The sequence below is a fragment of the Ischnura elegans genome, chromosome 8 (genome assembly GCF_921293095.1).
Source record: "Ischnura elegans chromosome 8, ioIscEleg1.1, whole genome shotgun sequence".
Taxonomy (NCBI): domain Eukaryota; kingdom Metazoa; phylum Arthropoda; class Insecta; order Odonata; family Coenagrionidae; genus Ischnura; species Ischnura elegans.
Window position 1 is genome coordinate 62,731,039 of NC_060253.1, and position 25,538 is coordinate 62,756,576.

The 25,538-nt window shown below is 39.2% G+C and overlaps 1 protein-coding gene and 7 non-coding genes across 8 annotated transcripts in view; 4 read left to right on the plus strand and 4 right to left on the minus strand.

Annotated features, from left to right (window-relative positions):
- LOC124163940 overlaps nt 1-25,538 on the plus strand; it is a 250,137-nt gene that overhangs the window by 54,177 nt on the left and 170,422 nt on the right. The window lies entirely within an intron of this gene.
- Nucleotides 1,301-1,373, minus strand: Trnaf-gaa. The gene has a single exon. It is a non-coding gene; the product is annotated as a tRNA-Phe (tRNA).
- Trnaf-gaa lies at nt 2,236-2,308 on the minus strand. The gene has a single exon. It is a non-coding gene; the product is annotated as a tRNA-Phe (tRNA).
- On the minus strand, nt 8,838-8,910 carry Trnak-uuu. Its single transcript has one exon. It is a non-coding gene; the product is annotated as a tRNA-Lys (tRNA).
- On the plus strand, nt 16,041-16,113 carry Trnak-uuu. Its single transcript has one exon. It is a non-coding gene; the product is annotated as a tRNA-Lys (tRNA).
- On the plus strand, nt 16,925-16,997 carry Trnaf-gaa. The gene has a single exon. It is a non-coding gene; the product is annotated as a tRNA-Phe (tRNA).
- Nucleotides 22,206-22,278, plus strand: Trnaf-gaa. The gene has a single exon. It is a non-coding gene; the product is annotated as a tRNA-Phe (tRNA).
- Nucleotides 24,229-24,301, minus strand: Trnaf-gaa. The gene has a single exon. It is a non-coding gene; the product is annotated as a tRNA-Phe (tRNA).

Here is a 25,538-nt window from a genome sequence, read left to right on the forward strand (position 1 = left end):
TTTAATGGAAAGGTCTCAGCTCTTAATCTAAAAGTAAGGAGTCAAATCATGAGCCCCCAAACGCTGTTACAATAATATTTTGACAAATCTGATGTGCTCAAATTTTTTTGGCAGCTCTTTATACCTCTTCCTAGAGGGGAAGGGAGTTATATGAGTGGTATCACTCGTATACCCCCCTTCCCTTCTTATATTTAATGTTATATTAATCCTATACAAAATAGGGGGGTGAACAGTGTATTCATCCCTTAAAATCTTTTCCATTAGCTGCCATATCATATGTCATAAAAAACGATGAAAAATTGTTATTTTAATGTTTTTTTTAATTTGTCACCCCCTAAATCTTTTCAACCCCAGTGAAGTATGTCTCTCTCTTGACACTGATAGCCTTAAAATGTCATTTTTTTTCAATCAGAAGCAGATAGCATTAGTAAAAGTCCCTTGAAAAGCGATAAGTTTAGATACGGGGTTGTTTTCCCCAATTTAGGGGTTGCTCGTAAAAATGGAGAGTGATAGAAAAAAACCGAGGTCAGTTTCGGATTCAGCGACCCAAAATTAGCCAGAAACACCATAAATTGTAGCCAGGCATTTTTTGAACTATTTTTTTTTTGCAGAGCAGCGTAATGACGCAATTACACTAACCATAAGCTATGTTTTATTGTGTGTATACACTGAATATAATATATTGTATTAACAATGAATCAGTACATGCACGCAATCGATGTGTTAACGTAAAGAAAAACTACTGTAAAGAAAAATTTAAAGTACATTTAAGTGCTGCATTAATTCTTATCAATAATCTGCTGAGCTGTTCGTAATTGTGTCCCCTTTCAGTGAGCAGTACTTACCCTATTTTCTGAATTGGACTAGGTGCACCTGCGAAGTAGAGTATACGCGTAATTACCGAGCTACCCGCTTGATAACTGCTTGTATGAAAACCCCAGATTACTGTCAGGATCGTAGAAGTGAAGTACCGAATTATGCATTGAGTACTATAATTTTAAGATAATAAAAAAACGTGAAAGTTACACCCACTTTTCATGAATTGCTTCAACGTCATTACCGTAACGCTTCATTTATTTGTTCAAGAAGAGCAGGACATGAATCTTTCACAATATTGTGAACGACACCGAACTAATTCTTGAAATACACTGGCGGCCAAAGATTATTTATGGAGAATTTTAGTTTGTTATAGTTGGAAAGTTTACTGAGTTACAAATAAATACATGAGTTTTTTTTTACAAGATCGAAGTTACATCTCTGCAAAATAGTGGGCGGGACAATTATAAGGTAAAAAAATGATTGCCGAAACCCGGGATTGAAACAGGGACCTTTAGATCTTCAGTCTAACGCTCTCCCAACTGAGCTATTTCGGCTTGTTTACTTTTAGAAAAATTTCCCTTTGATTGCACGTCGGAATCCGCAAAATTAGGACAAAATTCTACGTTGGGAGTTCTACGTATTTTATGATGCCATCAAATAGCTATTTTTCCGAACCTTGAAGTGGGGAAGAATTTCATAATCGCTGGGCCAAGCGTCTTCTATGTACTATTTCCTTTCGCCTTGCAAGGTTCCCAATATCCCAAGCACCCCGATCGATTTATACATTAAGTCCCCAAAAGGAGAGCATCTACATACCATACAACAAGCCACGTACGGAGGTGTTTGGCAGAGGGTGATTTGTTATACCGCAGTATGTTGATATCTGTAAGATATAGCTAACTTCGTCGGAATGGAAACTGCTCTTGAATTAACATTATAGGTTTAGTCTACTTTTCAACCTACGATCTTAGACTGATTCCCATCCGAGTTGTTCTAAGAGATCAGTGAGACTATAAAAACTATTGTAACGACTTTTCTCACACGATATTATCTAGTACAAAATTTTTCATGTCAAATGAAATGTCATCGAAACTTCATATTTTCGTTATTCTTCATATACTAGTATACGTTCGCATATTTTGCGTAACATTTAATGTAAAATTATATCTGCCGAAGCCCGTAACTAATGTGGAGGAAAACCGCGGAATACTTTGACCAATTTTTAGATTTTGACAGACTGCGAGCAGCTATAAACGAGTCTAAATTTTTTTTGGGGTTTCAGTGGCCACATAGGTAGATTAAAGTTTATTTAACGGCACAATATCGTAAATGGGATGCACATGAGATGATAACCAACCTTCATATTCAATCCTGTGTTTGCAGATTGGATGGAACAATTTGAAGAAAAAAGAAAACTGCCGAAACCCGGGATTGAACCAGGGACCTTTAGATCTTCAGCCTAACGCTCTCCCAACTGAGCTATTTCGGCTTGCATTTTTAGTAAAATTTCGCGTGTTGTTATTTAACTGGAGAAATTGATAAAGTATTTGTGGTACGCCGTTGGTTCGCCAAAGACTCCTTTATAGTCTTATCGTCGACTCGTAATCTTTAGACCTTGTGTGTTTACATTCTCTCTCTTATCTCCTTGTGGTGGATGGACATGAATGGGCGATCTATACCATTATTTCACGCTTGAGAAAATGTGAATCGGTGAAGTCCTTCTGTAACGTAAATGTAATATAAAATGCAACCATCAATATATGTATATATATGGTATGGCATATTGTAAAACATTTTTGCGTGTAAAAAATGTTTGGGGGGTTTAAATTCATCTACATCTAGATCATACCCTACGTGCCATCTCAACGATGGTTTAAGATGTTAGATTCTCCGGCGTATCAAGTGCAAATAGGTTTCCCGGGTTTTCCACCGGGTAAGCTGTACCTCCATGTCTTCCGACGTTTCGAAGAGCGACTTGCTCTTCATCCTCAGGGGGTCTTCTAAATGAACATGAACAATGGCCTATGTATTCGTTTTTTACTCCGAGCAATAAAGATGACTTAAAAATATGCCAATTCAAACACTGACGGTCAAATCACTCACAATCCGCGCGTAATTTTTCTTTAATTTTGTATTCTCATCCTTTAAATGACTTGTGACTTAACGCCTCCCGCCACGTCTTTTGATGCGGCTTGCCAAGTACCATGTAGATGAAAAATTTAATGAGTGAGTGTATAAGTGTGTTCTTAATGCTACCGATCCACATAATCTTGCTTTGTATAGCTATGGGAATATCTCCATGTATTTTAAATTGTTTAATAAGTTTCTATTAGAAATAAAAAGCGAACAAAGACCTGTTTGTTTCAAATTATGATAGAAAATATATTTTCTGAATAACTGTTTCTACGCTGTAGACGAATTCTAGCCAAAGAAAAAACGATGCATTTTGTATCTAATTATTTTATTTGAAAAAGTAATCGTAAAAGATTATTGTATATACCTACTTTATTTTGTGTGGTCTAAAATATTTGCACTCATATCTTCTTGGACCAATAAAACTATGATTTATTATTAGGCATGTTTGAATCCCTAGTAATGTGGGCAGAAAGCAGTTCATACTCGTGGCCTCTGAGAAATAAACGCGCCTCCTTGAGCTCTCGACGTGATTCACCCCTTTTGAAGCCTCCCTCCAAGAGACTACTTGCCACCGCCACCACAGGGCGACCGGATGCCCTCCGGGATCAACCCCCGTTGGCCGTCATACGAAATCGCATTTAAGTAGATATGCTTTCCGGCCCTTGACAATTCCCTCCGCCATAGCGCGTACTTGTGAGAGCATGCGCTTGAGAGACAAGTGTTTTCGAGTCGTAGTATATGGGGGCGTTGTACGGAGGCAACAATCAGAGTCCGCGTGTGACGCTCTGCTTGCACTCTAGAACGGGAAGTGAGGTGACGATGAAGAATGACTGCGGAAGAGGGGCTTCGCTTGTTGGAGAGTGTGGCTGCACCGGTGGGTTTATTATTGTACGTGCGAGAACGGACGCCTGTGACAGGAAACTCCCATCGTCGTAGAAGTAAATCATATCACGAATTGAAATAGGGTTTCGGGAGATATGCCCGAACAAAAACAATTTCCTCATTCGCATAAGGGAAAATGTGTAGTTACTTCCAAAAGTGTTGTTCAGCCCCTATCTAGTGATACATATCAAAAAGCGATAGATTAAAGGTGTTTTTTCCGCTTACAATAGGGGATCATACTACCTGCGATGGTTTTGTTCTAGGATAGCTTGACTCGGACTATGCAAATAGGCTCTGCACGTATAATAAATAACTTATTAAATTTGTAAATACTAATCATCTGCATGCATTTCTTGGCATCTACATCTACATAATACCCTGCGAGCCACCTCTAGGGTGTTTGGCAGGGGGTGATCAATCACCAGCATGCAGCATGCATTTTGACTCCCACATGCATACCACACCGTCCAAAAAACGTCCCGTATAATAACATACTAGACTACTATAAAAGGCATGTTAGAGCTCATGCATTAATCACTTACTACGATGTCTTTTCGTTTTATATCACTAACTAGTACTTTTGTTTGTATGGTAGTATGCTCGTGTCCTTAGTACTCTCCTAGTTTATGGCTTGGCCGCACTTCGTTGTCCTGTGTGCGAGGCATGCGTCCGGCAAGCGAGCGCGTTTCTGATTGAGGCTAGGATGAGTGCTGCATGACTGGTGTGGAATCACCCAGTACCGCACGCCCTGAGGTGGCTTGCATAGGGATGTGCGAGTAGTAATTTTTGACCTCGAGTCGAGTTGAAAATTACTGCTCCAACATATTCTCATTTTCATTATCACCAATTTTGTATTCTGAATGGTCAGCTTGATGTAAAAAGGAAAGCATAATGAGAAACCTTGATGTATATGAGAATTAGGACATGAATTAAAATGAATGTGTCTTAAACAGTTCTATAAGCACAATTGAAATGACCTTTTAACTTAACTGAAAAATTAACCCGTTGGAAAATGTCGTCAATTTAATTAATATATGAATATGTATCTAAATTGCTCAGTAGAGCCGTAAGTAAAGCATTCTCACAATTGCAATAAAGACTATATACGTAAATGAATCATGTAAGATTCGATTCTTTCGAATTTTCATGCAGAAAAGATAATTGTTCTCCATGCTCAGGCAGCGGGTTATCACGTCTCTATGTTACAGTATTACTGCCTGCAGGAAATTGTGTTTCGCATCACACCTGTGTGGCTGAGCAAGCACTTGCTTACCAAAGTTGTAAGATTTGGGACCCCTGGAAATTTTCATTAAAGGTTATATCAACAATTATTATGGATCTTGAATCTTCATGGAACTTTGTTTACCAATTTTTTTTCTTTATTTTTTACTTACTTCAATAAACCACAGAAACTCTTGTTTTGTAGATTCAATAAGGAAACCAAACGCAATAAAGGAATAATCGAAGATCAGCATCGAAAGTACGTAGTACCGAGGAGCCTCCTGATAGTACTCTCCTCTCTGGTAGTACTCAAAAAGGTTAAAAGATCACACCCACTTGTGACGTCAAACACCGGGAAAGACCGGCATTGCCCGCTAAAACCTAAAATTTGCAATGTCCCATAGAAATCTTTACGATTTCTACGTATTCTCTCAGCGTGTGAGTAAAGAAAGTGTGATAGGGTACAAAATTATTGCATAAGAAAGTATGAGCAGTACAGCGGTCCACTCCGATTACGCCGCTGGGTCGGAAGACGGTCGGCAGCTGCGGCTGAAGAAAAGGTATTCCACGCCCACGTCGATTAATGTACTAAAACAGGGGTTCCCAAACTGGGGGGCGTGGAGAAAGTTCAGGGGGGGGCGTGACACCCAAATGAAATAAATAAAAAAATTACAAAAATAATTTCCTCGGATCTTTGAAATAAATTCTTTCTAAGTTTTCATAATTGTATTCTTTCCATTCTGCGTTTCCCGCATTCAACAGTGAACAAAAAAATCTACCTACTCACCGTATCAAGTAGGCACATACTTGTACGAGTTCAAGTACTTGTGCAAGTAGGAGTTGGTATGTACGGCACCTTGGAAATAGGGTATTGCAAAATGGAAAGCTGATATGTGTAGCGGGGGGGGCATGGTACAAAAAAGTTTGGGAACCCCTGTACTAGCCTACTGACTTGTAGTGTAGCCTACTAACCTATGTAAAACTTACTGCATGTTTCTGAATTTCTATTCTATATTCTATTTCTAACAGCATATAGTAGTATAGTTTGTTATTATACGGGACGTTTCTTGGACGGTGTGGTGTGCATGTGGGAGTCCAAATGCATGCTGCATGCTGGTGATTGATCACCCCCTGCCAAACACCCTAGAGGTGGCTCGCAGGGTAATTTGTAGATGTAGATGTAGATGTAAAAACTATAGCCGACTATAGTGGTTGACTGCTATGTACAGGGTGACCCATTTATCTTGACCACCCGTAATAACTTTTTGTCCAGATGCAAATTCAAAAATGTGTCATGTACTGTACTGTACAGTACTGTAGTACAGGAGAGTCCACGTGACTTTTGTGTTATGTTTTGACTTGGTTGTCATTTGTTTACAGCTAACTCCAGTAAGTGGACGAGTTTCTTATATTTTCCTAACGTTGCATTTATGCTAATTGTCCACTGTGCTACATTTTTGAATAAGTCTTTAGGAGAGGAAAAGAATTGCCGAATAAAAATTATAGGGTGCCATTTAAAAATGACATAGCGCTGTTCATATTTTTGTAAATAACAAAGATACAAAGAAGGCAATCATGCTGATTAATGTCCCCCTGACGGCTTATGAGCATTTACATGACAAATTTTTGAATTTGCATCTGGACAAAAAGTTATTACGGGTGGTCAAAATAAATGGGACACCCTGTATAAAGCAAGCTGAATCCCCCAGGCCAAGGGATTATAACCACTTATTGACTTTAAATCGATATTATTACACGAGTTTTCCGATAGCGCCTCATGTTGCCAGATTTCTGAGCTTACTGGCGTCGATATCTCTGTAACCGAAACTACTCGACTCGACTCGACATTCGTATTACTACTCGAAGCACTCGAGTCGAGTACCAAGTAGTGATGAGCGGAACCGTGATTTTCGGATCACTTCGTTACCTGTGACTGCTACTCTTCAGTAACGGTGATTCTTAACTGTGATTGCGATCACCGAGGTGAATCACTCTTAAAAGTCATCGGTGATTTGTGGCGCTGCTATTCCTGCTACTTTGTCCAATTCCAAGGAATGAGCTCTCCTTAATAGGAACGAATAAACTTATAGAAAATTGTAAAATTAGGCAAAATATTTTTTTTGAGGGAATAGTTCTGATTCCGAGTTTATATTACAATAATTAAGTAATTCATCATTCGGAAGATCCCCTGAGGATGATCAACAAGTCGCGGATCGAAACGTCGGGAGACATAGACGACATCAACCGGTGGAAAACCCGAGAAACTTTTCTGCTATAATTAAGTAAATTTGATGTGGTAAAAGAATTGATAAGGGGCAATCATTTTTTATAGATATTTATAATCTAACCATCATAATTCAAAGCTTTAGCTGTATATTTCGCACAGAATGTCTTGTTTATCATAAAAGATGAATAAGACATTCTTATATTACTATTGGTAGCTTCATGGTAGCTGCCGAAGCTAACTTCACCGTATTCCACAGTCACAGTGATTTCGAGTATTTGGTGATTTAGTCACCAGCAGTGATCGGCTACTTCTCTTCAATCACAGGTGGCGATATATCGCATATCACTTGGTAGCAGCCAGATCCAGCCAGAGCTATCTTCACCGAATCCAGTGATTGAATCACCGATCACAGTGATTTCGAATATTGAATCACCAACAGTGACTGCTACTTTTCAGTAACGGTGATTCAATCACAGTTAGCGATATATCGCTCATCACTAGTGCCAAGTACTCGACTCGACTCGAATTATCGAGAATTCGCTCATCCATAGGATTGCATAATTCTTAATAGTATATAGTATCATGCGTTCATTCCTAGTTGAACCTTCTCAAGGTTTTAATAGTTCCTTGAGAGGAAATATATTGAAACCGAAAACTATAGTCGGAATTTAAACTGTTTCGTATTTTCTGACGACGCCGATCTTTCGAGAAACGACTTGTCTCTCATTTTATAGGAATTGGGTCGTAAACTCGTCCGAAAACGCAATCCATCAGAATAATTTGGCAGATGGAAGGGAAAGGTAAGTTAAGACAAAAAATAGTCATCCTTGTGGAGGCATTCTCTTGTAAGTTTAAAATAAGAAAACACGAAATTTGTGTCCATTTTTCGTGAGTTGGTGACGTAATTCGAGTATTGGCTCATTAACTCTTTCGAGGTAAACCACTCGTCGAGGGAATGAATCGATAACATGAGTATAAATGACGAAAAAAAAGGAATCAATTTCTTAAACGATGTGAAAATGTCCTTCGTTCACCGTCATGTTATGATAGAAGGGATAATGAGAAGAAAATAACGGAAATAGACTTCAAAACAGAGAGATTTGAAATGTCATTCTTTCCTAATACTATCAGGGATAACAACGGTGTCCCTCACTTTGATTAATAAAATAAATGGCGCCACTCGCTAGCACAATTCATTGCATATTATATATTTTCATTGATCTAGATTTGTATGGATGTATTGTATGAATTACTAACCGTTTAGTTGGCATATATTGTCTTTGGGTGCCTGTCCACATATTTTTGGTTACTTAGTGTAAAATTTTTTCTGACCGTTTGGTGTGCATGTGGTGATTGGTAACTCCATGCCAAACACCTTCTTCCTCTTCTTACGATGAATGAACTGGATATTCTTTGAATATTTTTAAATAAAACAATGCCGTTTGAATTTGCATTATTTTGTCTATTATTTCTTGTAATTCTACCGCTGAGTAAAGTTAGATTTTCAAACTGATGCAACTCTGTCATTCCAAATCAGAAATTAAAAAAAGTTCGCCCGAACAGGGACTTGAACCCTGGACCCTCAGATTAAAAGTCTGATGCACTACCGACTGAGCTATCCGGGCTCTTCGTAGTAATAGAAGGCGGCGGTGTACTGTTAGATAGCTGAACTCGGTTATCAGTTGTAGCTGAACTTGGGACGCTGAAGTAAGCGCGACGGAACGAATCCGAAATGACGGAGCGGAGCGATGGCGTCAACGACAATGTTGCAAGTCCTCCGTGAATGCTCTCTCCTCTAAACTGCCGCGCTGACTTCAGGGTCCCTAAGGTCTGTTCACTTTATCTTTGCGGGTGAGCTGGTGTGGCTTAACCGAGTTGAGGTGAGAGGAGGGTAAGTTTATCTACACGTGACTTTCCCTCTTCCAATCAGCAGACAGTAGGCGTGGCCTAGCACTTCGGAATTTCAGTCGCTCTCAGACCTCCGTCGCGTCAACTTCGTGAATCTGCTAGCTGTGTTGCCAAATCTCGCGCGTTCTCTTGGTGCTCTTCGAGTCTTCCATTTAAATCCAACTTATAACTTACTGTTCCTTATTCTTCCACATCAATCCCCTCTAAATAAGTAGCTATACATTGTATGCATTGTTTCACCGCCGGGCCCAAAATATCTGTGGCCACGTATGAGTCACACCTTTTCAGTGGGACACTAGGGCGCCTGTGTACATTTGGCAACGTTAAGGTCGCTCCTGCTCTCTCTCTCTCTCGGTACTACCCCTTCCCCTTCAGCGAGGCCCTCCGATGGTGTCCGGGATCTCACGAAAGCTGACCCGCAGGGATAAAATGAATAGCACTAATATTACAAAAGAGGACCCTCAAGTCAGCCTCTGAATATGTTGGCAACCACCACGCATTCAAACGGGTTTACAAAAGTCGCCACTAGCTTTTTTTTTACGGACAAATTGATCCGAGTTTCTCGGGGAAACAAAGCATAATTAGGGTTGTCAATCGAAGTTTAGATTCATGATGATGTGATTAACCCTTCATAACCCATAGCTGCTTAAGGGAGAAATCAAATTTCAAGATTTTCCATTCTGAAAATTTTGCACTCAATTATAATTATCGAGTCAGATAAATATTTCGTCATCGAAATTTACACCACAAAATAATACGTAGTTTAGATGCAGAAAAGTTTCTCGGGTTTTCCACCGGTTGATGTCGTCCATGTCTCCCGACGTTTCGATCCGCGACTTGCTGATCATCCTCAGGGGATCTTCCGATCTTCTGAGGATGATCAGCAAGTCGCGGATCGAAACGTCGGGAGACATGGACGACATCAACCGGTGGAAAACCCGAGAAACTTTTCTGCAACTGATACGCCGGGAAAACCTAAGATCATACACGTAGTTTAGATATTTCCTAAATAGAGCTGAAAATGCATACATTTTTGATGTTGCTTTGGAGCAACATTGGGTTATAATGGGTGAATCAAATCCATAACATCAACTGATTTGGGCGTTACTTGGTGGAACGATGAAATATTCATGGTGAAACAATAGTACTGTGTTTTTGTTCCACCATGAAATCCATAACCCTTAATTAGTCGCGTCAGTTCATATTAACCCGACTGGGTATTCTTTGAATATTTTTAAATAAAATAATGCCGTTCAAAGTTGAATTTTTTTGTCTACTATTTCTTGTAATTCTACCGTTGGGTAAAGTTGGATTTTCAAAGTATTGCTTTGTTTCGCTGGACTTCGAGTTTTTGACCCGCCGATACCGTGAGCGTATCAGATTTTTTCCACCTTTGACCAGACGTTGTATATACTGTTTTAGTCTTATATTAGTCTATTTTATATAGCAGGCTAATTTCTTCAAATGTTGTAAATCTCAATTAATTTCCCTCTTGTTATGAAATTCATGTTTCTATATTATGTTCTCAGCATAAATATTGATACCGTTTCCTATGCATCGGCCATAGCTTATGTAATGTTTGTTGTGTATCTAACTGCAAATTTAACCAAAAAAATGTATAAACGTTATTCGAACAACTTATCGTACTTAGTGAGTAGCAGTAAAATGACACCAATATATATTGATACATTTTGTAGTATATCGCAATGAACTCAACTCGGATCACAATGACCCGTTGTGACCGGTAGCATAAGTTTTGGGGTGCGACCAATCAAGGGATAACTATTCAATACTATTCCTCGCATTTGCACAGACCACACTGCAAAGTACTGGAACAAGTGTTATGAATTTCAGTCATCGCTGCGCAGCGGATGTTATTGAAAACCGATTAAAATGCGACCGAAGTGGCAACAGAAATCAGCCTTCTATGGGATGGAATAGGGTAGTTTCCTTCATCAAAGAAAACGAAAGGCATTGATTGCGATTTGTTATCCACCATAAGTGTATTCATAATATACAAATTATTTGGTTTTAGAAAACCCAGGTTACACGAAAGGCAAAGGCTAATTTTACCCCCATTTGAAAAAGGCCAGATTGGCCCCCATGCGATGCCACTCCACGTGATGTCACAGGGGCCTAGTTTCTATACGAGTACATAGGAGTTTACATCGTCTGAGATTACCAATGCATGCATGAGGCACAGAGCTCAGGGAAACATGTCTTAATAATCACCTATTAAAACTGCCTATGGTCGAAAAATGTTTCCTTCTTTTGATAAGGTATTAACAATTTTTATTTAAGGCAAGCGCTACCTGCTAGCAGGGTAATCTGCTACCTGCTAGTATCCTGCATCGTATCAGCGCTCAAAGCCTCGCCCCAAGGTCACCTCACACGGCGACAGCGGGAACCAGAATGACGTCACACGGGCTTTTCCCAGCATTCATACGTAGCCGTCGCGTTTTGCGGCGCTTGAAATTTTTCACTTTTCATTTAATCGCGAAAATTAGATATCGTCATTTAACACTAGGAATACCGGACTTGACACCCCTCCTAGAACTACCGAATGGAGTCATTTTGACTCCTACCTTATAATTGTTTATGTTTGCAGTTTATGTCTGTTTTTATTGATAAATTGTATTAGTTTATAATTTTTGTTCATTATTGCAATATTTCAGAGGTCGTTTTAACAAAAAAATATAATAAAAAAAAATGCGAAATTCGACAGTGTGCTTTGAAATTCTTTTTTCTTACATGTTATGTTGTTTTAACAGAATGTTAATAGAGGAATTGGATAAAACAGCAAACGTAGACTTTTCAACACATTTTATGATATTGTTTGAATGATCAAAAATATTACTTGGGCTACATGGAAGTTGGGAAGATAATTAAATAAAGCAAAAAAAAATTGCTGTTGATACGCCACGCATTTGTCTAAGATGCTTTAGAGTTTAAGCATTGTCGTTCATTTTCATTGCCCACACAAAGACTTTTGGCAGGTCATACAATTCCCAACTGATCGATTATTTTTGCACTTTGGTTTTGCCTGGAAATACTTATTTTGCAGTAACCCGTCAGAAGAATCTGCGGCATTGGACACGCAACGCTTTTATCTACATCTAACATGAGGAGCCAACTCTGTAACAAGCTTTTTCTAAAACGTTTTGGGCGAAATGTTTTAGGTAGTCTCATTGCACACTACCTATGAATACCTGCTAAGTCGGGAGTATTTTCCAACGAGTGGATAGGCTGTCACTGAGTAGACGTTCTTGTGGTATATTTGTGATTTCATCTCTTTTGGTTCTTCTGTTCTCTTTTATTTACCTTTCCCACAATGCTAGTACCCTGGATTTTTTGCTGTTCAGCGAGTTTGACTGAGGTAAAGTAATTATATACAGTAACATTTCGCCCTTTTTCAGAAAGGGTTGCAATAGCTTCAGTACTGCTAAACGGCAATCTGCATGAAGTGAATTCCCTTTTCCAACATAAGGGAAGGCAATATATAATATATATGTGTTCCGTCGAAACGTTAGGCCAAAAAATTCTCACTCGGCTAGAAACCCGAGAAATATTTATAAGTAATAAGGGAAGGCGTTTGCAAGTATTTGCTATCCTTGTCAACAGGTAGCCAATATTCATGGGCGTATTTGTCCGGATTATAAGGAATGTACAGAGTGAAATATACCTAATTATACTGGGAAAAAGTTGTTCATCAACTATAATGTACGGACCAGGTTTGTAACAAGCAATGTAATTCTCTATGAAACTATCGTACACTATTGAAAAGAGGGCAAACTTGACAGTTTTGAGCCGCTGGAATCATAAGACATTGCAAAATGTTAACAAACCTAGTCGTTCGTTGTAGAAAATGGTATTCCCCAGTCGTTTGACCAAATACTCTCAATAGAGTGATCATTTGTACCTCATAATCCACGGGCATAAAATATGTCTATATCGTAATTTTGCCTGCGTGGTTCCACAATTGTACATCCCTTTATGTGAGTCAGTATAAACGAATCGATAAATAATCGTAGATAATACCTTTTTTTGTAACTACCTATTAAAGGGGAAGTAAATGTAAATTACTGCTTATATTTCGCACGCGTTTTGTCTGAATCTTCAGACTCGCTAGAAACGTTTTGAGGAATAAAATCCTCGACTTCGTCACAGCCGAAACTATCTTTTGTTTCGCTTTCCGATTCACCTTCCGGTATAGAATGCAACATAGATAGGACTCCTTCACGCCTTCGACTACTTCTTCTAGCCATACTGCCAGTCAGGAAGAATGAAATCCTTGCTTCATAGGAGTTTTGCAGTCCACTCGAGAGTTCACTGGATTCACTAATGCAAAGGACAGCGCACGGTTTTCCTGTGCGGCACCCGGCAGCCAGCGCTGTCAGAACGTGATAGGACCATAACTTTATTTCATTCTAATGATTTATTTTCCTGCTTCATCAATGTGACAATTTTTCTGGGGAATCAGTATATCAAAGGTACTTTTTCATATTTGAAAATCAACTTCCACGCAGTCAAGGCTGAAATAATAGTGCTGCAGCGCAATACAAAGTATTAGCGGGCGGCGGCAAAGGTGGGCGGCGAGAAGGAAAGAGTAAGGGAGAAGGGGCACAAACGACGGATTCTAAACACATAAATTTGAAAATGCATTGCATATTCACCACTTTATCGCAAGGTAAAATAATATCAGGACATTCACATAGTTTGTAGATCCAAACACAGACCCGTAAAATAAGAAATGCTTTCAAAGTCTCGCAATTTTGGGCCAAAAGGAAAATAATTGTATATTCAAGCCATTGATTGATTTCAATTAATTATTATTAACATAAAAAGAGATAAACACTTGAATAAATATTACTATTTGGTGAAAAGACAAGCAAAATACATTAGGGAGTCAAAATGACTCCCTTTGGTAGTCAAAGGTAAATTTTGCAAAACGTACACTATTTTATTTTCTAGAATTATTTTAATCGCAAAGCCTTATTTTGTGTCAAAAATGAATAAAAGTCACGGAATTTCAGGCCGGAATTCGGAAAATTTTAGACAGGGCAGAGAAATAAAAATGGCGAGGAGTCAAAATGACTCCATCGGTAGTTCTAGTGTTAAAAACCTATAAGCGTGAAATGCATACTCCAGGAGTAATAATCTTTCGATTTAGGCAATCAAAAATATTAGGAAACCACCCCATTGGGTCTCCTCTATGCAGTCTCCTTGGTGCCAAGTTTGAGTTCAGTGACACCCGATGACCATGTGCAGCTATTTAACCGCTGTCTTCCTCCGTATTCACCGCAGCAAAATATTGTAAATCGATGTAGCTCAGTCGGTAGAACACCAGACTATTATTCTGAGGGTCCAGTTCCCTTTTCGGGCGAATTTTTTGTCTTCGACGCTATTTCAAGCAGTGTGTTGTACCTCATTCGAATGAAAGAGGAAGAATCTCATTTCTCACACCAAGAACCTATGATTTAAACGACAATTCCAGTATTATGCGATGGACCATACTCCACCTCCACCAACAAGGTATCTTTGTCATATTGTTTATTTCGATCGGAAATTTTATATCCGTTCAATTTTATGCACAAGAAGATATAGTAGAAGTGAAGTATAATACTGCCGCGAGTGCTGGCATACCAAAGTTGCTTGTTGTCTAAGTGAAAATCTAGTATTTCAGGATCCAGTTTTTTGAATCAACTTACTATTTTCAACAGTGAAAAACGTTTTGGCGTTGACAATACGTCCACTAAGAGACGCTTGGATTTGTGACTGCGTGCGATGTGAGTGAAATTATGCCAATGATGACCCGAGTTATACAACATTTGCTATGAGAACTAGGGCATACAGGAGAACTAGTTTCCTTAGACAAGGTGTAGACCTCAAAATGCCTGTGATAGTTCCCCGGTGGGACCTCGCGTTAACGCGTTGACTTCAAGTATGGGTTTAGTGATAACCGATCAAGGAGTGCAGCTACCTACGTGTAAACCGCTATATACCGTGTTGTCTCGGACTCTTCCGTGAAACATGCAGATCCATGAAGATCCGCCTGCAGGAGCACAAGAGGGCCACGCAGAACAAGAAATTCGACCTCTCAGCAGTTTTCGAGCATGCATGGAGTGAGCCTGGGCATAATATAATATTTGACGAAGCGAAAATCATCGCTAAAGAAAAGAGGTATTACCCCAGGCTGATAAGGGAGGCAATAGATATCATCAAAGCGCCCAAAAATTTTAATAGAGAAGACGGATACAATATAACCAACGCCTGGAAGAGAGTGTTTAGAAATTCAACCAATCACGGCGCAGCAGCAAGGGTTACCGGCCAACAACACCGCGGCCGCCAGGAGGGAGAGCTATTTATACGCGGCAAAAACACGGAAAGCACCACTTTATTTATTATTCAGAGTATATTTATTGTTAAGTTACCAACGTAATCTACTTTGGCAATTGGGTGACTATTTTGTTGAGTTTATTATATATATTTTTTTATGTACCGTGGTGGTCTGACGGTGGTTTTACGGGTTTCCCACCTCCTTAGGGCGAATGCCGGGCCAACACCACTCCCGTACCACTGCAAATCCCCAGTAATGCTGAAGAGGCGCAAGCCTATACCAGCTTCACGAGCTGTTGTTATGTTGTTATTGTTATTTTGTTAAAATTTTATGCATCTGTTATGCTCGTGAAAAAAACAATTTTTGAATTGAATTGAACGGAAAGCACCACTTCGACCTGAAGACGCCTGGTGGAATCCTGGCGAAACTGTCGTCAACTCTGACCACGAAACGCGGCGATAACGCGAAAATGGAGAATTCCACCAACGCTATATACCTTTATCAACAAGAGCCCGGGTAGCTCAGTCGGTAGAGCATCAGACTTTTAATCTGAGGGTCCAGGGTTCAAGTCCCTGTTCGGGCGAATTTTTTTATCTTTCAACGCTTATGGTTTCACTGGGGAAAAAGAGGAGGCTAACTCGGCACTTCCTTAACTACCGAAAAATACCCTTTTATTGGTTAAAAATGTGTCGCCATCGGATTTCGATCCCAAAATCGGAAATACATAATAACCCCCCAAGAGGTGAACGCTCAGTGCGGCTGATTGCGCCCAAAGTGTGCCAGGGGAGAGAGGCACATGCAGCGCCTGATTGGAGGAGGAGGGACAGATAAAAAGAGACGTGTTCCAACGTTCGTGCGGTGGTGCGTGCCTCATGGCGAGCGTGTGCGTGTGTGACCGTGCATACGTTGTCACCCACGTTCAAAGGGGAGGCTGGAATGGGATGTAGATGAGGCGAGGGACACTAAAGAGGAAGGCTTAGGCTGCGGACGAGGCCACTACCCTCTCCGCAACAGGTGGTGCCAACCTGCGGATTTACGCATGGAAGCGGGGGTTTGGGCCGACTTATTCTATCTGATTGATTACATCCAGATGAAGAAATTGGTGGCAGCTCAGTTTTGCCGGAATAAACTGACCTGCGAAGTTTTCACCACCGCCATCATAGATAGATTTCGAAGATGATGTTTTTATTATCCTTAATCAGGGTCTGATACTCATTTACAGGATCTCAGCATATTATTTATTTATAAAGCATAATTTACACTTACTTTACTGGCGAAATCACGAGTCCACGGTAAGCCTGTGAAGGAGTCTGTTGCGAAACCACGTATTAACACCAAAATTTATCACATCTTCCTGTTTAAGAACAACACTTAAAATTCTTGAGTATGAACAAGCCGAAATAGCTCAGTTGGGAGAGCGTTAGACTGAAGATCTAAAGGTCCCTGGTTCGATCCCGGGTTTCGGCAGTCATTTTTTTCCGTAAAACTATTTCGTTGAATATATAAACTCGGTAATGAAACACTGACTTGCAATTTTCCACAAAAATAAAATTTAATTCGACTCGACCCAGACGGCACAGAACCCTCCGTATCTAATTCGTATGTACATAGTACCCATTGACTACGGGGATACTATGCCGCTTCGTCGCTTTTCGTCAATGGATACTTTCCATTCGCGGCCTGTCGACGAAGCGCGTACGCAGCATGTGAATGTCCGCTACGAAGCACGTACGATAGGATACGAAGCGCGCAGGAACACAGCACTCAGGCTAATCTCAATCGATGAGAATGTTATGAATCATTATGAATTGTAAGTTCTCAATAGGTAAATAATACTATATCATGAATTCTAATTACCATGATTCAGTACTATTTACCTATTGAGAACTTACAAAACTTACTCGGCCACTTAAATAACTGCGAAAAATGAGATTCTCAAGGCTAATTCACGCATCCCCAGCATTCTTAAGTGGCTCGTACTTACATGGAAACCTTGAGATGTTAATAAGAGTAAATTCTTATTAATTTTGACACTAAATAAGACATCACATAGCCCACGAGCATTAAAAAGCTTACCCTAAAGCCTGACGAAATAAAATTTTTAAATAAAAATTGCCGATGAAACAGGATTGCTGACACATCTGCTATTAGTATGATCGAATTCATCAAAATGCAAGCAAAAATTAACGTATAGTTCAGTCTCAGCTACTAAAACTTACCCATATCAGACGCTGAAGTATTTGAAAAATTATTTGGGATGAGTAAAAGTCTCTAGGTCACTGCAGTAAATGTATCAACCTATTAAAAATATGAAAGTCCTGCCAAATCACCAGCATAAACACTTGTAAAATAAAACATGGTATCTCTTAGATCACACCTCCGATTTCATACTTACTTTGCATGAAGTCACCACCACAAGAAATTTTAAAGAGGCAGGAAAGAAAAAAACCCACAGAAATACAATACATATATTATGTATTTTCTATTGTCAACCACAATAATATTTCCAATTTTCTCTTCTATCCCACATCTAATTTAGCGAAACAATTACTCTTATTCTCTTTCGAATAGAATATTATTTAAAAGAGGACTGGTCGATACATACAAACTATCGTCAATACTTTCTCCGATGAACGTCCACTATCACTGCACCAACTTGCACAAATCAAATCCACATCCACAAATATGTCACTTCTGCCACAATGTCTGTCTTCTTGGCGACAGGTAACAGTGAAGCAATGGTACCTTCCTCCAATCTGGGCACCTTCAATTCAGCAAGAATTTTCTCCTCGTCTTCTCGTCCAAGGCCACAGATTATTTTCTGATATCACAAGGTGCGATGTGAAGCTCACACACCTAAAATTAATAAATAATAAAATACCATGTAACTTATTAGGTCAAATCATTTCCAATTTTTGGTATTTCTGCATGAGAAATCAAATTACTAGGCTCGTAAATATAGTAAATATTTGTATGCCTGATATTTTTATTGTTTTAAACTATAGCATAAGATAATTTGAAATGATGAAAGCCGACGTGTAATACACCATAGGGCAAGCTAAGAAGCAATATTCGATCCTATAAACTTGGCAGCTTATTCCTAGTTTCTCCTTTAACCACACGTTTACCGAATGAATTAATACAAAAAAGACAACTAAAATGCAAGAATTTTCAAAAGAATTGCTGCTACAATATTTTGAATCACCATTTTTAGTACTGAATAGTACTATAGTACTTCAGTACTGAATAGTTCGGGATGTCGATGCATCAACATCCCGAAGCCACTTCTGACTTAAAATTACATCCAAATAATTACAGCGAGAAAGAGTACATACCTCACAGTTTTTCGTAGGGGTGAAATGTTTTCTTCTTATCGCCCAAATGCACTTCTTCTTCAACTCAGGATCTTTTGGAAAGCTAAAAACTTGAACTATGTCCCGGAGTTTCCATTACATCCCGACAATACACACACGAAAGGCATTTTTAACAAAATTTTCAAGGTACAACGGCTCTCAGTTGTACCTTGAAAATGATGTTTTTTTTGTGGAAAATTGCAAGTCAGTGTTTGATTATGAATCAATTCCACTCCATCTCGCTTGATTCTTCGAATTTTATATGTAAACTCGGTATCGAATGTTAAGGTCTGAGGACCTATCTGGTAAGATCCATTCGGAAAATGGTGCGTTAGTAACATTTTCTGTTCGACGTTTCAGTACTCCTCCTGGGAGCGTTTTCAAGAGAATGAGAGGGAAAACGTTTTCCTAATGTGGGAACCACGGACTTAGAATAATCAGGACTGGGCACTTAAAGCTTCATCTGACGTCGCTATTGTCGCTGACGAGAAATTATTCTCATAGATGGCAGCACTGTAGCTCGCCCGAAACATCTATGGAGTTTTATGGTGATTGTACGGGAATGATCTCTTTTCAGCAAACTTTCGAATATAGAAGCTACTTAAGAACGATCAATTTTCTTGAGATACCAAGTGCGATGTATAAGGAGATTTTTCTCGATGAAGTTTTTTGACTCTTTCGAGGGAAAGGACGAATTCCTTGTAGTAGAATTGACTTCGTTGACATTTCCATATCTATCCCTTAAGATTTTCAGCCTCAAAATTTTCGACCACAACACAGTGGAAATGTTTATTGGAAGCCGCTATTCATGTTGAAATAGGGCACTTTAAGCTAGTATATTAGATAGGGTCTTATCATTTTACCCTGTTCCTTCCGCCTCGATTAGTATAACAACTATGACGTGCAATTATTTCCAGTCTAGCATTCACTTCGTAGTTACCTGTTCACCACTTAGAAGCTGAATTCCACTGATAAACTGTTGAGATAAGTATTAACTGTTTATCCATGCAGTGTGTACAGTTTACTATTTTACATTGTTGATTGACCTGATGAAATCATAGCAGATGATATTTAATGATAAGCTAAATGCGAAGTTCGGGGGCCTACACTTAGGTTTTTCCACATTTATATCGCAGGAAAGAAATAATGTGTGTTAAAAATGCTATTCAGGGCTTGATTCGATATTTATTCGATATTTAAAGGATTTGAATTTGTTGTTTAGAACCTCTTTTATAACATACATTGATAAAATACTATCACCACTAGTCTGGGACTGTTTCATAGCATGATACAATCTCCTTGAATCAAAATTACGTGCTTGTAACTCAGGAAGTTGAATTCCACTGATGAGCTTTTGCGATAAGTATTAGCTATAATCCCATTCTGTAGAGTTTGTACTTGATTGACGCCGTAGATTGATCTGTTTGAAGCCTAGCGGACGGAATGCAATGAGGTAGAGAATGTCATGTTCGGGGGTTTATTTCATGGTTCTCCACGCATTTATTTCATAGAACAAAGGTTTTTAATTGTGAAAATAAGTTTCAGTGCTTAAGTAAGTATTTAAACGATATAAATTCATATTGAGAGCCTTTTACGCTAAGTCCTAACAAGGTTAATGAATAGGAGCACACGGGCGAGCTTTGGTGCTGCCATCTATGTTTGAAACCATCGCCGGCGACATTAAGGACGACATCGCTTGGCATTACCAGGGTTCGGGAGTTGCACTGGGCTGGTGGGAACCCATATTGCGTGCTGGTGATTGATCACCCCCTGCCAAACACCCTATAAGTGGCTCGCAGGGTTTTATTTAGATGTAAATGTAGATTTAGGATTCGTTATCCCATTGTTTACCCAATTTGAATTCCCCACCGAAGGCGATATCCCTCTCATTCTCGTGAAAACGCTCCCAGTAGGGGGATTGAAACGTCGAGTGGAAAATGTTACCAACGCAACATTTCCCGAAAGGAACTTACCAGATTGATAAAAAGAAGCTGCGAAAATATTCAGGCAATTTTTTTAAAAAAGTTTGAGGACATCTCATTCGCAGACGAATTTTGTACTAAACGATTTTTTTGTTGCGAAGTATGCATCATTTTAAAATAAACGTGAATTTTTCTGTATACCTATGCGATCCCAAAATGTTTTTTGCCTCGTTAATAGCAGCTCACCAACCTTCTCCTTGCTGCATCAGCTCCGGTATTGAGGCCGTTTTACACGTGGCACGAAATTGCGCAGGTTAGAACTGCATTAATTTATAAAATGGCGTGGAATTGCGCGATTGCATGAACGAAATTAGAACAGAGGCTATTTTGCCGTCTCAAGTCCACCCATTCTCGCATGTGTTCCTGCAATTCACCGCTCTACAGGACGCAATTTTGACTGCACCTTCGTGCACACGTCAGATTGTGTAAGCACCGTGTAAAACGGCCTTTACGCTGAGCACTTGCATTGCTCTCTGCCCTTGATATCTCCATAGTAGTCTTGGGCGCCCCAGTGGTCGCCTGTCCCGTGGAAGATTTTCTGTTACCATCGTGGAGTCTAGCTCCCTCCTGTACAGGTAGGCAGCCTATCTTAATCTTCCCCTTTTAATTTGGTCAATGATGTCGGGGTATTGGTAGCGGACTCTCAATTTTCTGTTGGTTCGTATCCTCCAAGTGCGTTGATCACACACTCGTTGAACTCGTAAATAGATTGCATGACTTGTAGTGTAGCCTACTAACCTACGTAAAAATTAATGCATTTTTCTTAATTCAATTATTATTTCTAACAGCATATAGTAGTATAGTTTGTTAGTATACGGGACGTTTTTTTTGGACGGTGTGGTGTGCATGTGGGAGTCCAAATGTATGCTGGTGATTGATCATCCCCTGCCAAACACCCTAGAGGAGGCTCGCACGGTATTATGTAGATGTAGATCACACCTTGGGTCAGGAATAGGCCGTAGAATTTTGTTTTCGAAGACCTTAAGGTTTATTTCTGATTTTTATTTGATAAATGAAACCTTATAATAGCATTGATAGAAAGAAAATGTGGAAATTTGAATAAAATATGGAATACCAGGTAAACTAATTATTGTATCAAAACCTTGTAGTGTCAGGTGGCTCTAAAGGATACGTCAGAATTAATGTGGAATTTAGCGACACTATCGATATTGTAATGGTTCACCGCTGGCGCTCAGATGAAGGTCGCGAGAACCACTTGTGAAGGAGTCTTGAGCAAACCAAGTCGTACTATGAGACTTTATCAATCTCTATAGCTTAACAATAATGCTTAAAATTCTCAAACATAAGAAAAACGCATGAAATTCTAACCTCGATAACAAGCCGAAATAGCTCAGTTGGGAGAGCGTTAGACTGAAGATCTAAAGGTCCCTGGTTCAATCCCGGGTTTCGGCAGTTTTCTTTTTTCTTAAAATTGTTCCATCCAATCTGCAAACACAGGATTAAATATGAAGGTTGGTTATCATCTCATGTGCATCCCATTGACGATATTGTGCCATTAATAGGGCACTATTTTAAATAAACCTTAATCTATCTATGTGGCCACTGAAACCCCAAAAGGGTTTTAGTCTCGTTTATAGCTGCTCGCAGTCTGTCAAAATCTAAAAAATTGGTCTAATTATTCCGCGGTTTTCCTCCACATTAGTTACGGCTTTCGGGCGTTCCTCCGCGTCGCCTTGTCTAAAGGCGACGACAGTTTCTCCAGCCATCCTGCTTGCGGCTTCAGGTCAGGAGTTCCTCTTATGACGAGAAGACGCTTGCAGGATGGCTGGATAAACTGCCGTCGCCTTAGACAAGGCCACGCGGAGAAACGCCCGAAAGCCTTTACCAAGTCCAAAATCTAAAAAAATCCTTCTTTCAAAAACTTGATAACGAGTAAAATGAAAGTGCAATTCAATCTTACGAAAAGCTTCAAAGTTGTGCGGAAAATATTGCAATGACAATTAAATAAATAAAAGTTTATCACCCGAGTTTTTAGAAAGTCACTGTAAATTGAATATGCAATCAGTGGATGTTAATAATAAGATTTAACCGTTATTTGAAAATTCCCTTTAGTATCTCGTGATTTATCCCAAGGTCTCCTTTTAGACTGACGAGTTACCCCTCCTAAAGGCCGCCTTTTCCTGAAAGATTCCTCAATTTTAAAATTTTGTAAGGAACAAAGTAGAAATATAATGGAATCCTACGCAAAGCTACAAAGTTGTATGGAAAATATTGTAATTCAAATAATATCAAAACAAAGTTCATCAGGCCATTTTTTAGAAATAAACTCTTTACTGAATATGGTATCGGTGGATGTTCAAAATAAAAGCGTTATTTTAAAATACTCATTAGTATTTTGTCATTTTCCCCCAAGCCACCCATTATGCAGTACTCCTCCAATTGGCTATTTTTTTCTGGACCTAGCGGTGGACGCCGTAGAGGTTTTACTGTACTCATGGCTTGGGTATCGCTTGAATCTCCCCCAGTGAGTAAAATCTGGGACAAGCCTCTCTTACGGCGGAGGGCAGGGAGTTATAAGGGCCGTATGAGGGCACTTGACCTTCGACACTGTTGCCCCGCTCCCCTGTTCATCTTTCCGAGTTTTCTTTCAACCACGTCTTCCTCCTTCCCATCCCTATGGACATGAAGGAAATCACGGAGCCTCATAGTACTCTGCTCTTCTATACACATTACACCAGGAGCTGTGGTCATAGTACTCATAATATGCCAAATCAACTACTTTCACTGATAATTTAAGAGTTCCTTATGGAGTTTCGGTTGCTCTTATGGGTGCTTTCCATTCATCAACATAAGTCGACTTGCGTCGAGGTTTTCATTTTCCATTCTGTGTTGGTCGCCGACTGTTTTGACACAAGTCAACAAACGCTTACACGCAGGAATTGGAGAGTTATAAACAGTTACCGCGAGTCGACACTAGTGGACGCGTGAGTCGCATGAATGGAAAGCACCCAATTTGGTGGCATCGGAAATAACATTTACAAATTACGGAGTAAATTATCCAGAATATTCGGCCCATTATGCATACAATTCTCACCAAGATATATATAGGAATTATATTTTTGACATTCATTGTTTATAGTAATTCTGTCCTTATGTATTCTGCACCATTCGCAAACCTTTAACGAGACCAAAAATCTTTTGGGGGTCATAAGGTTACATAGATTTACGCTTATTTTAAAATATCGTATTTTCTACGATAAAAAATCGTTAATCGTTAAATAATTTAATCGTACGAAATTTCATCAAACTTAACATTTTAACGATCAAAACATTCAGTAAAATTACATCTTAATCAATCCTACTTTTCAAGATTGTGCGGAACGATTTTGTATAAAATAAAACTGCCGAAACCCGGGATCGAACCAGGGACCTTTAGATCTTCAGTCTAACGCTCTCCCAACTGAGCTATTTCGGCTTCTTTTCGACATTTAATTTTATGCCTTTTTGTTAAACAGGAGTAATTGATGAAGGCTGATGGTATTGCGTTCGCTCGCAAAAGAGTCCTTTACATTCTTATAGTTGGCTCGTGGTCTTTAGAGCTGGTATGTTTTCAAACACTCTCTCTTATCCCTTTATGATTGATGGACATGAACGGACGCTGGATACTATTATTTCCGTTTGGGAAAATGTGTAGTTATCAGTAAAATGAGGCTATTTAAAAGGCTATTCTCAATGAAAATGTAATGCATATTGTGAAACATTTGTAGTAATTCCAAAATTGTGGGGGATAACAGTCTCTAGATTTGAACAGTTAATGCGCTCAAATAAATATTTGTATACGTAGAGGAAGGTTACTATTACTTTATATTTTTTTCGTTACTGACGGTATGATATTTCGATGATTGATTATTGTAATGCGCTAAATTTATCAAATAAAACTAGGAATGTAAATTAATTCGCTTCTCGTGGAAATAGTTATGTTGGTTTTTGGGGATTACTCCACCAGGGATCGCTGATTATTGGGATAAGTCAATGCCAAGATGACGTTACATGGCTGAAAACACTGTATAAGACTATAATACACGACTGTGATGTAATCCATAAAAATATCCGTACTGTTCTTATGCATGCACATTTCAGGGTTGATCCTAATCAGATGGATAGCCGCTTCATGTACGCAAAGTGTGATTCTGTGTGTGCAAGTGAATCGGATTGTTACGATATATATTAGGTTTCAAAGCCTTTTTTTTAAACATCCAGGCGTTTTATTTGGAATCCTTCAATTCTTTCAGACTACCACAGGTACCATAATATAAATATAACTGTAAAAAATATACATCTATATACTACCCTTCTTGCCACCTCAAGGATATTTGGCAGATGACAATCAATCACTAGTATGCAGCATGCAAGAAGACCCCCAAAGGCACACCAGGCAATCATGAAAACATTGCGCAGAACAACAAAACATGCATCCACTTTCATGCAATGTCAAAACCCGCGAACGGTTGGTAATTTAAATAGCAAATCCATTCAATGTTAGAACATGGGAAAAACAAAAACGAGGACTGAGTCGTCCCAGCGAGTGACGGTACTCATTTTATAAATCGAGACACCGTTGATATCCCTGATAGTACGAGGAGTGAATGGCATTTAAAATCTGTATCTCTCTTTTAGTTTATTTCCTTTATTTTATTTTCCTAATAAGGCTT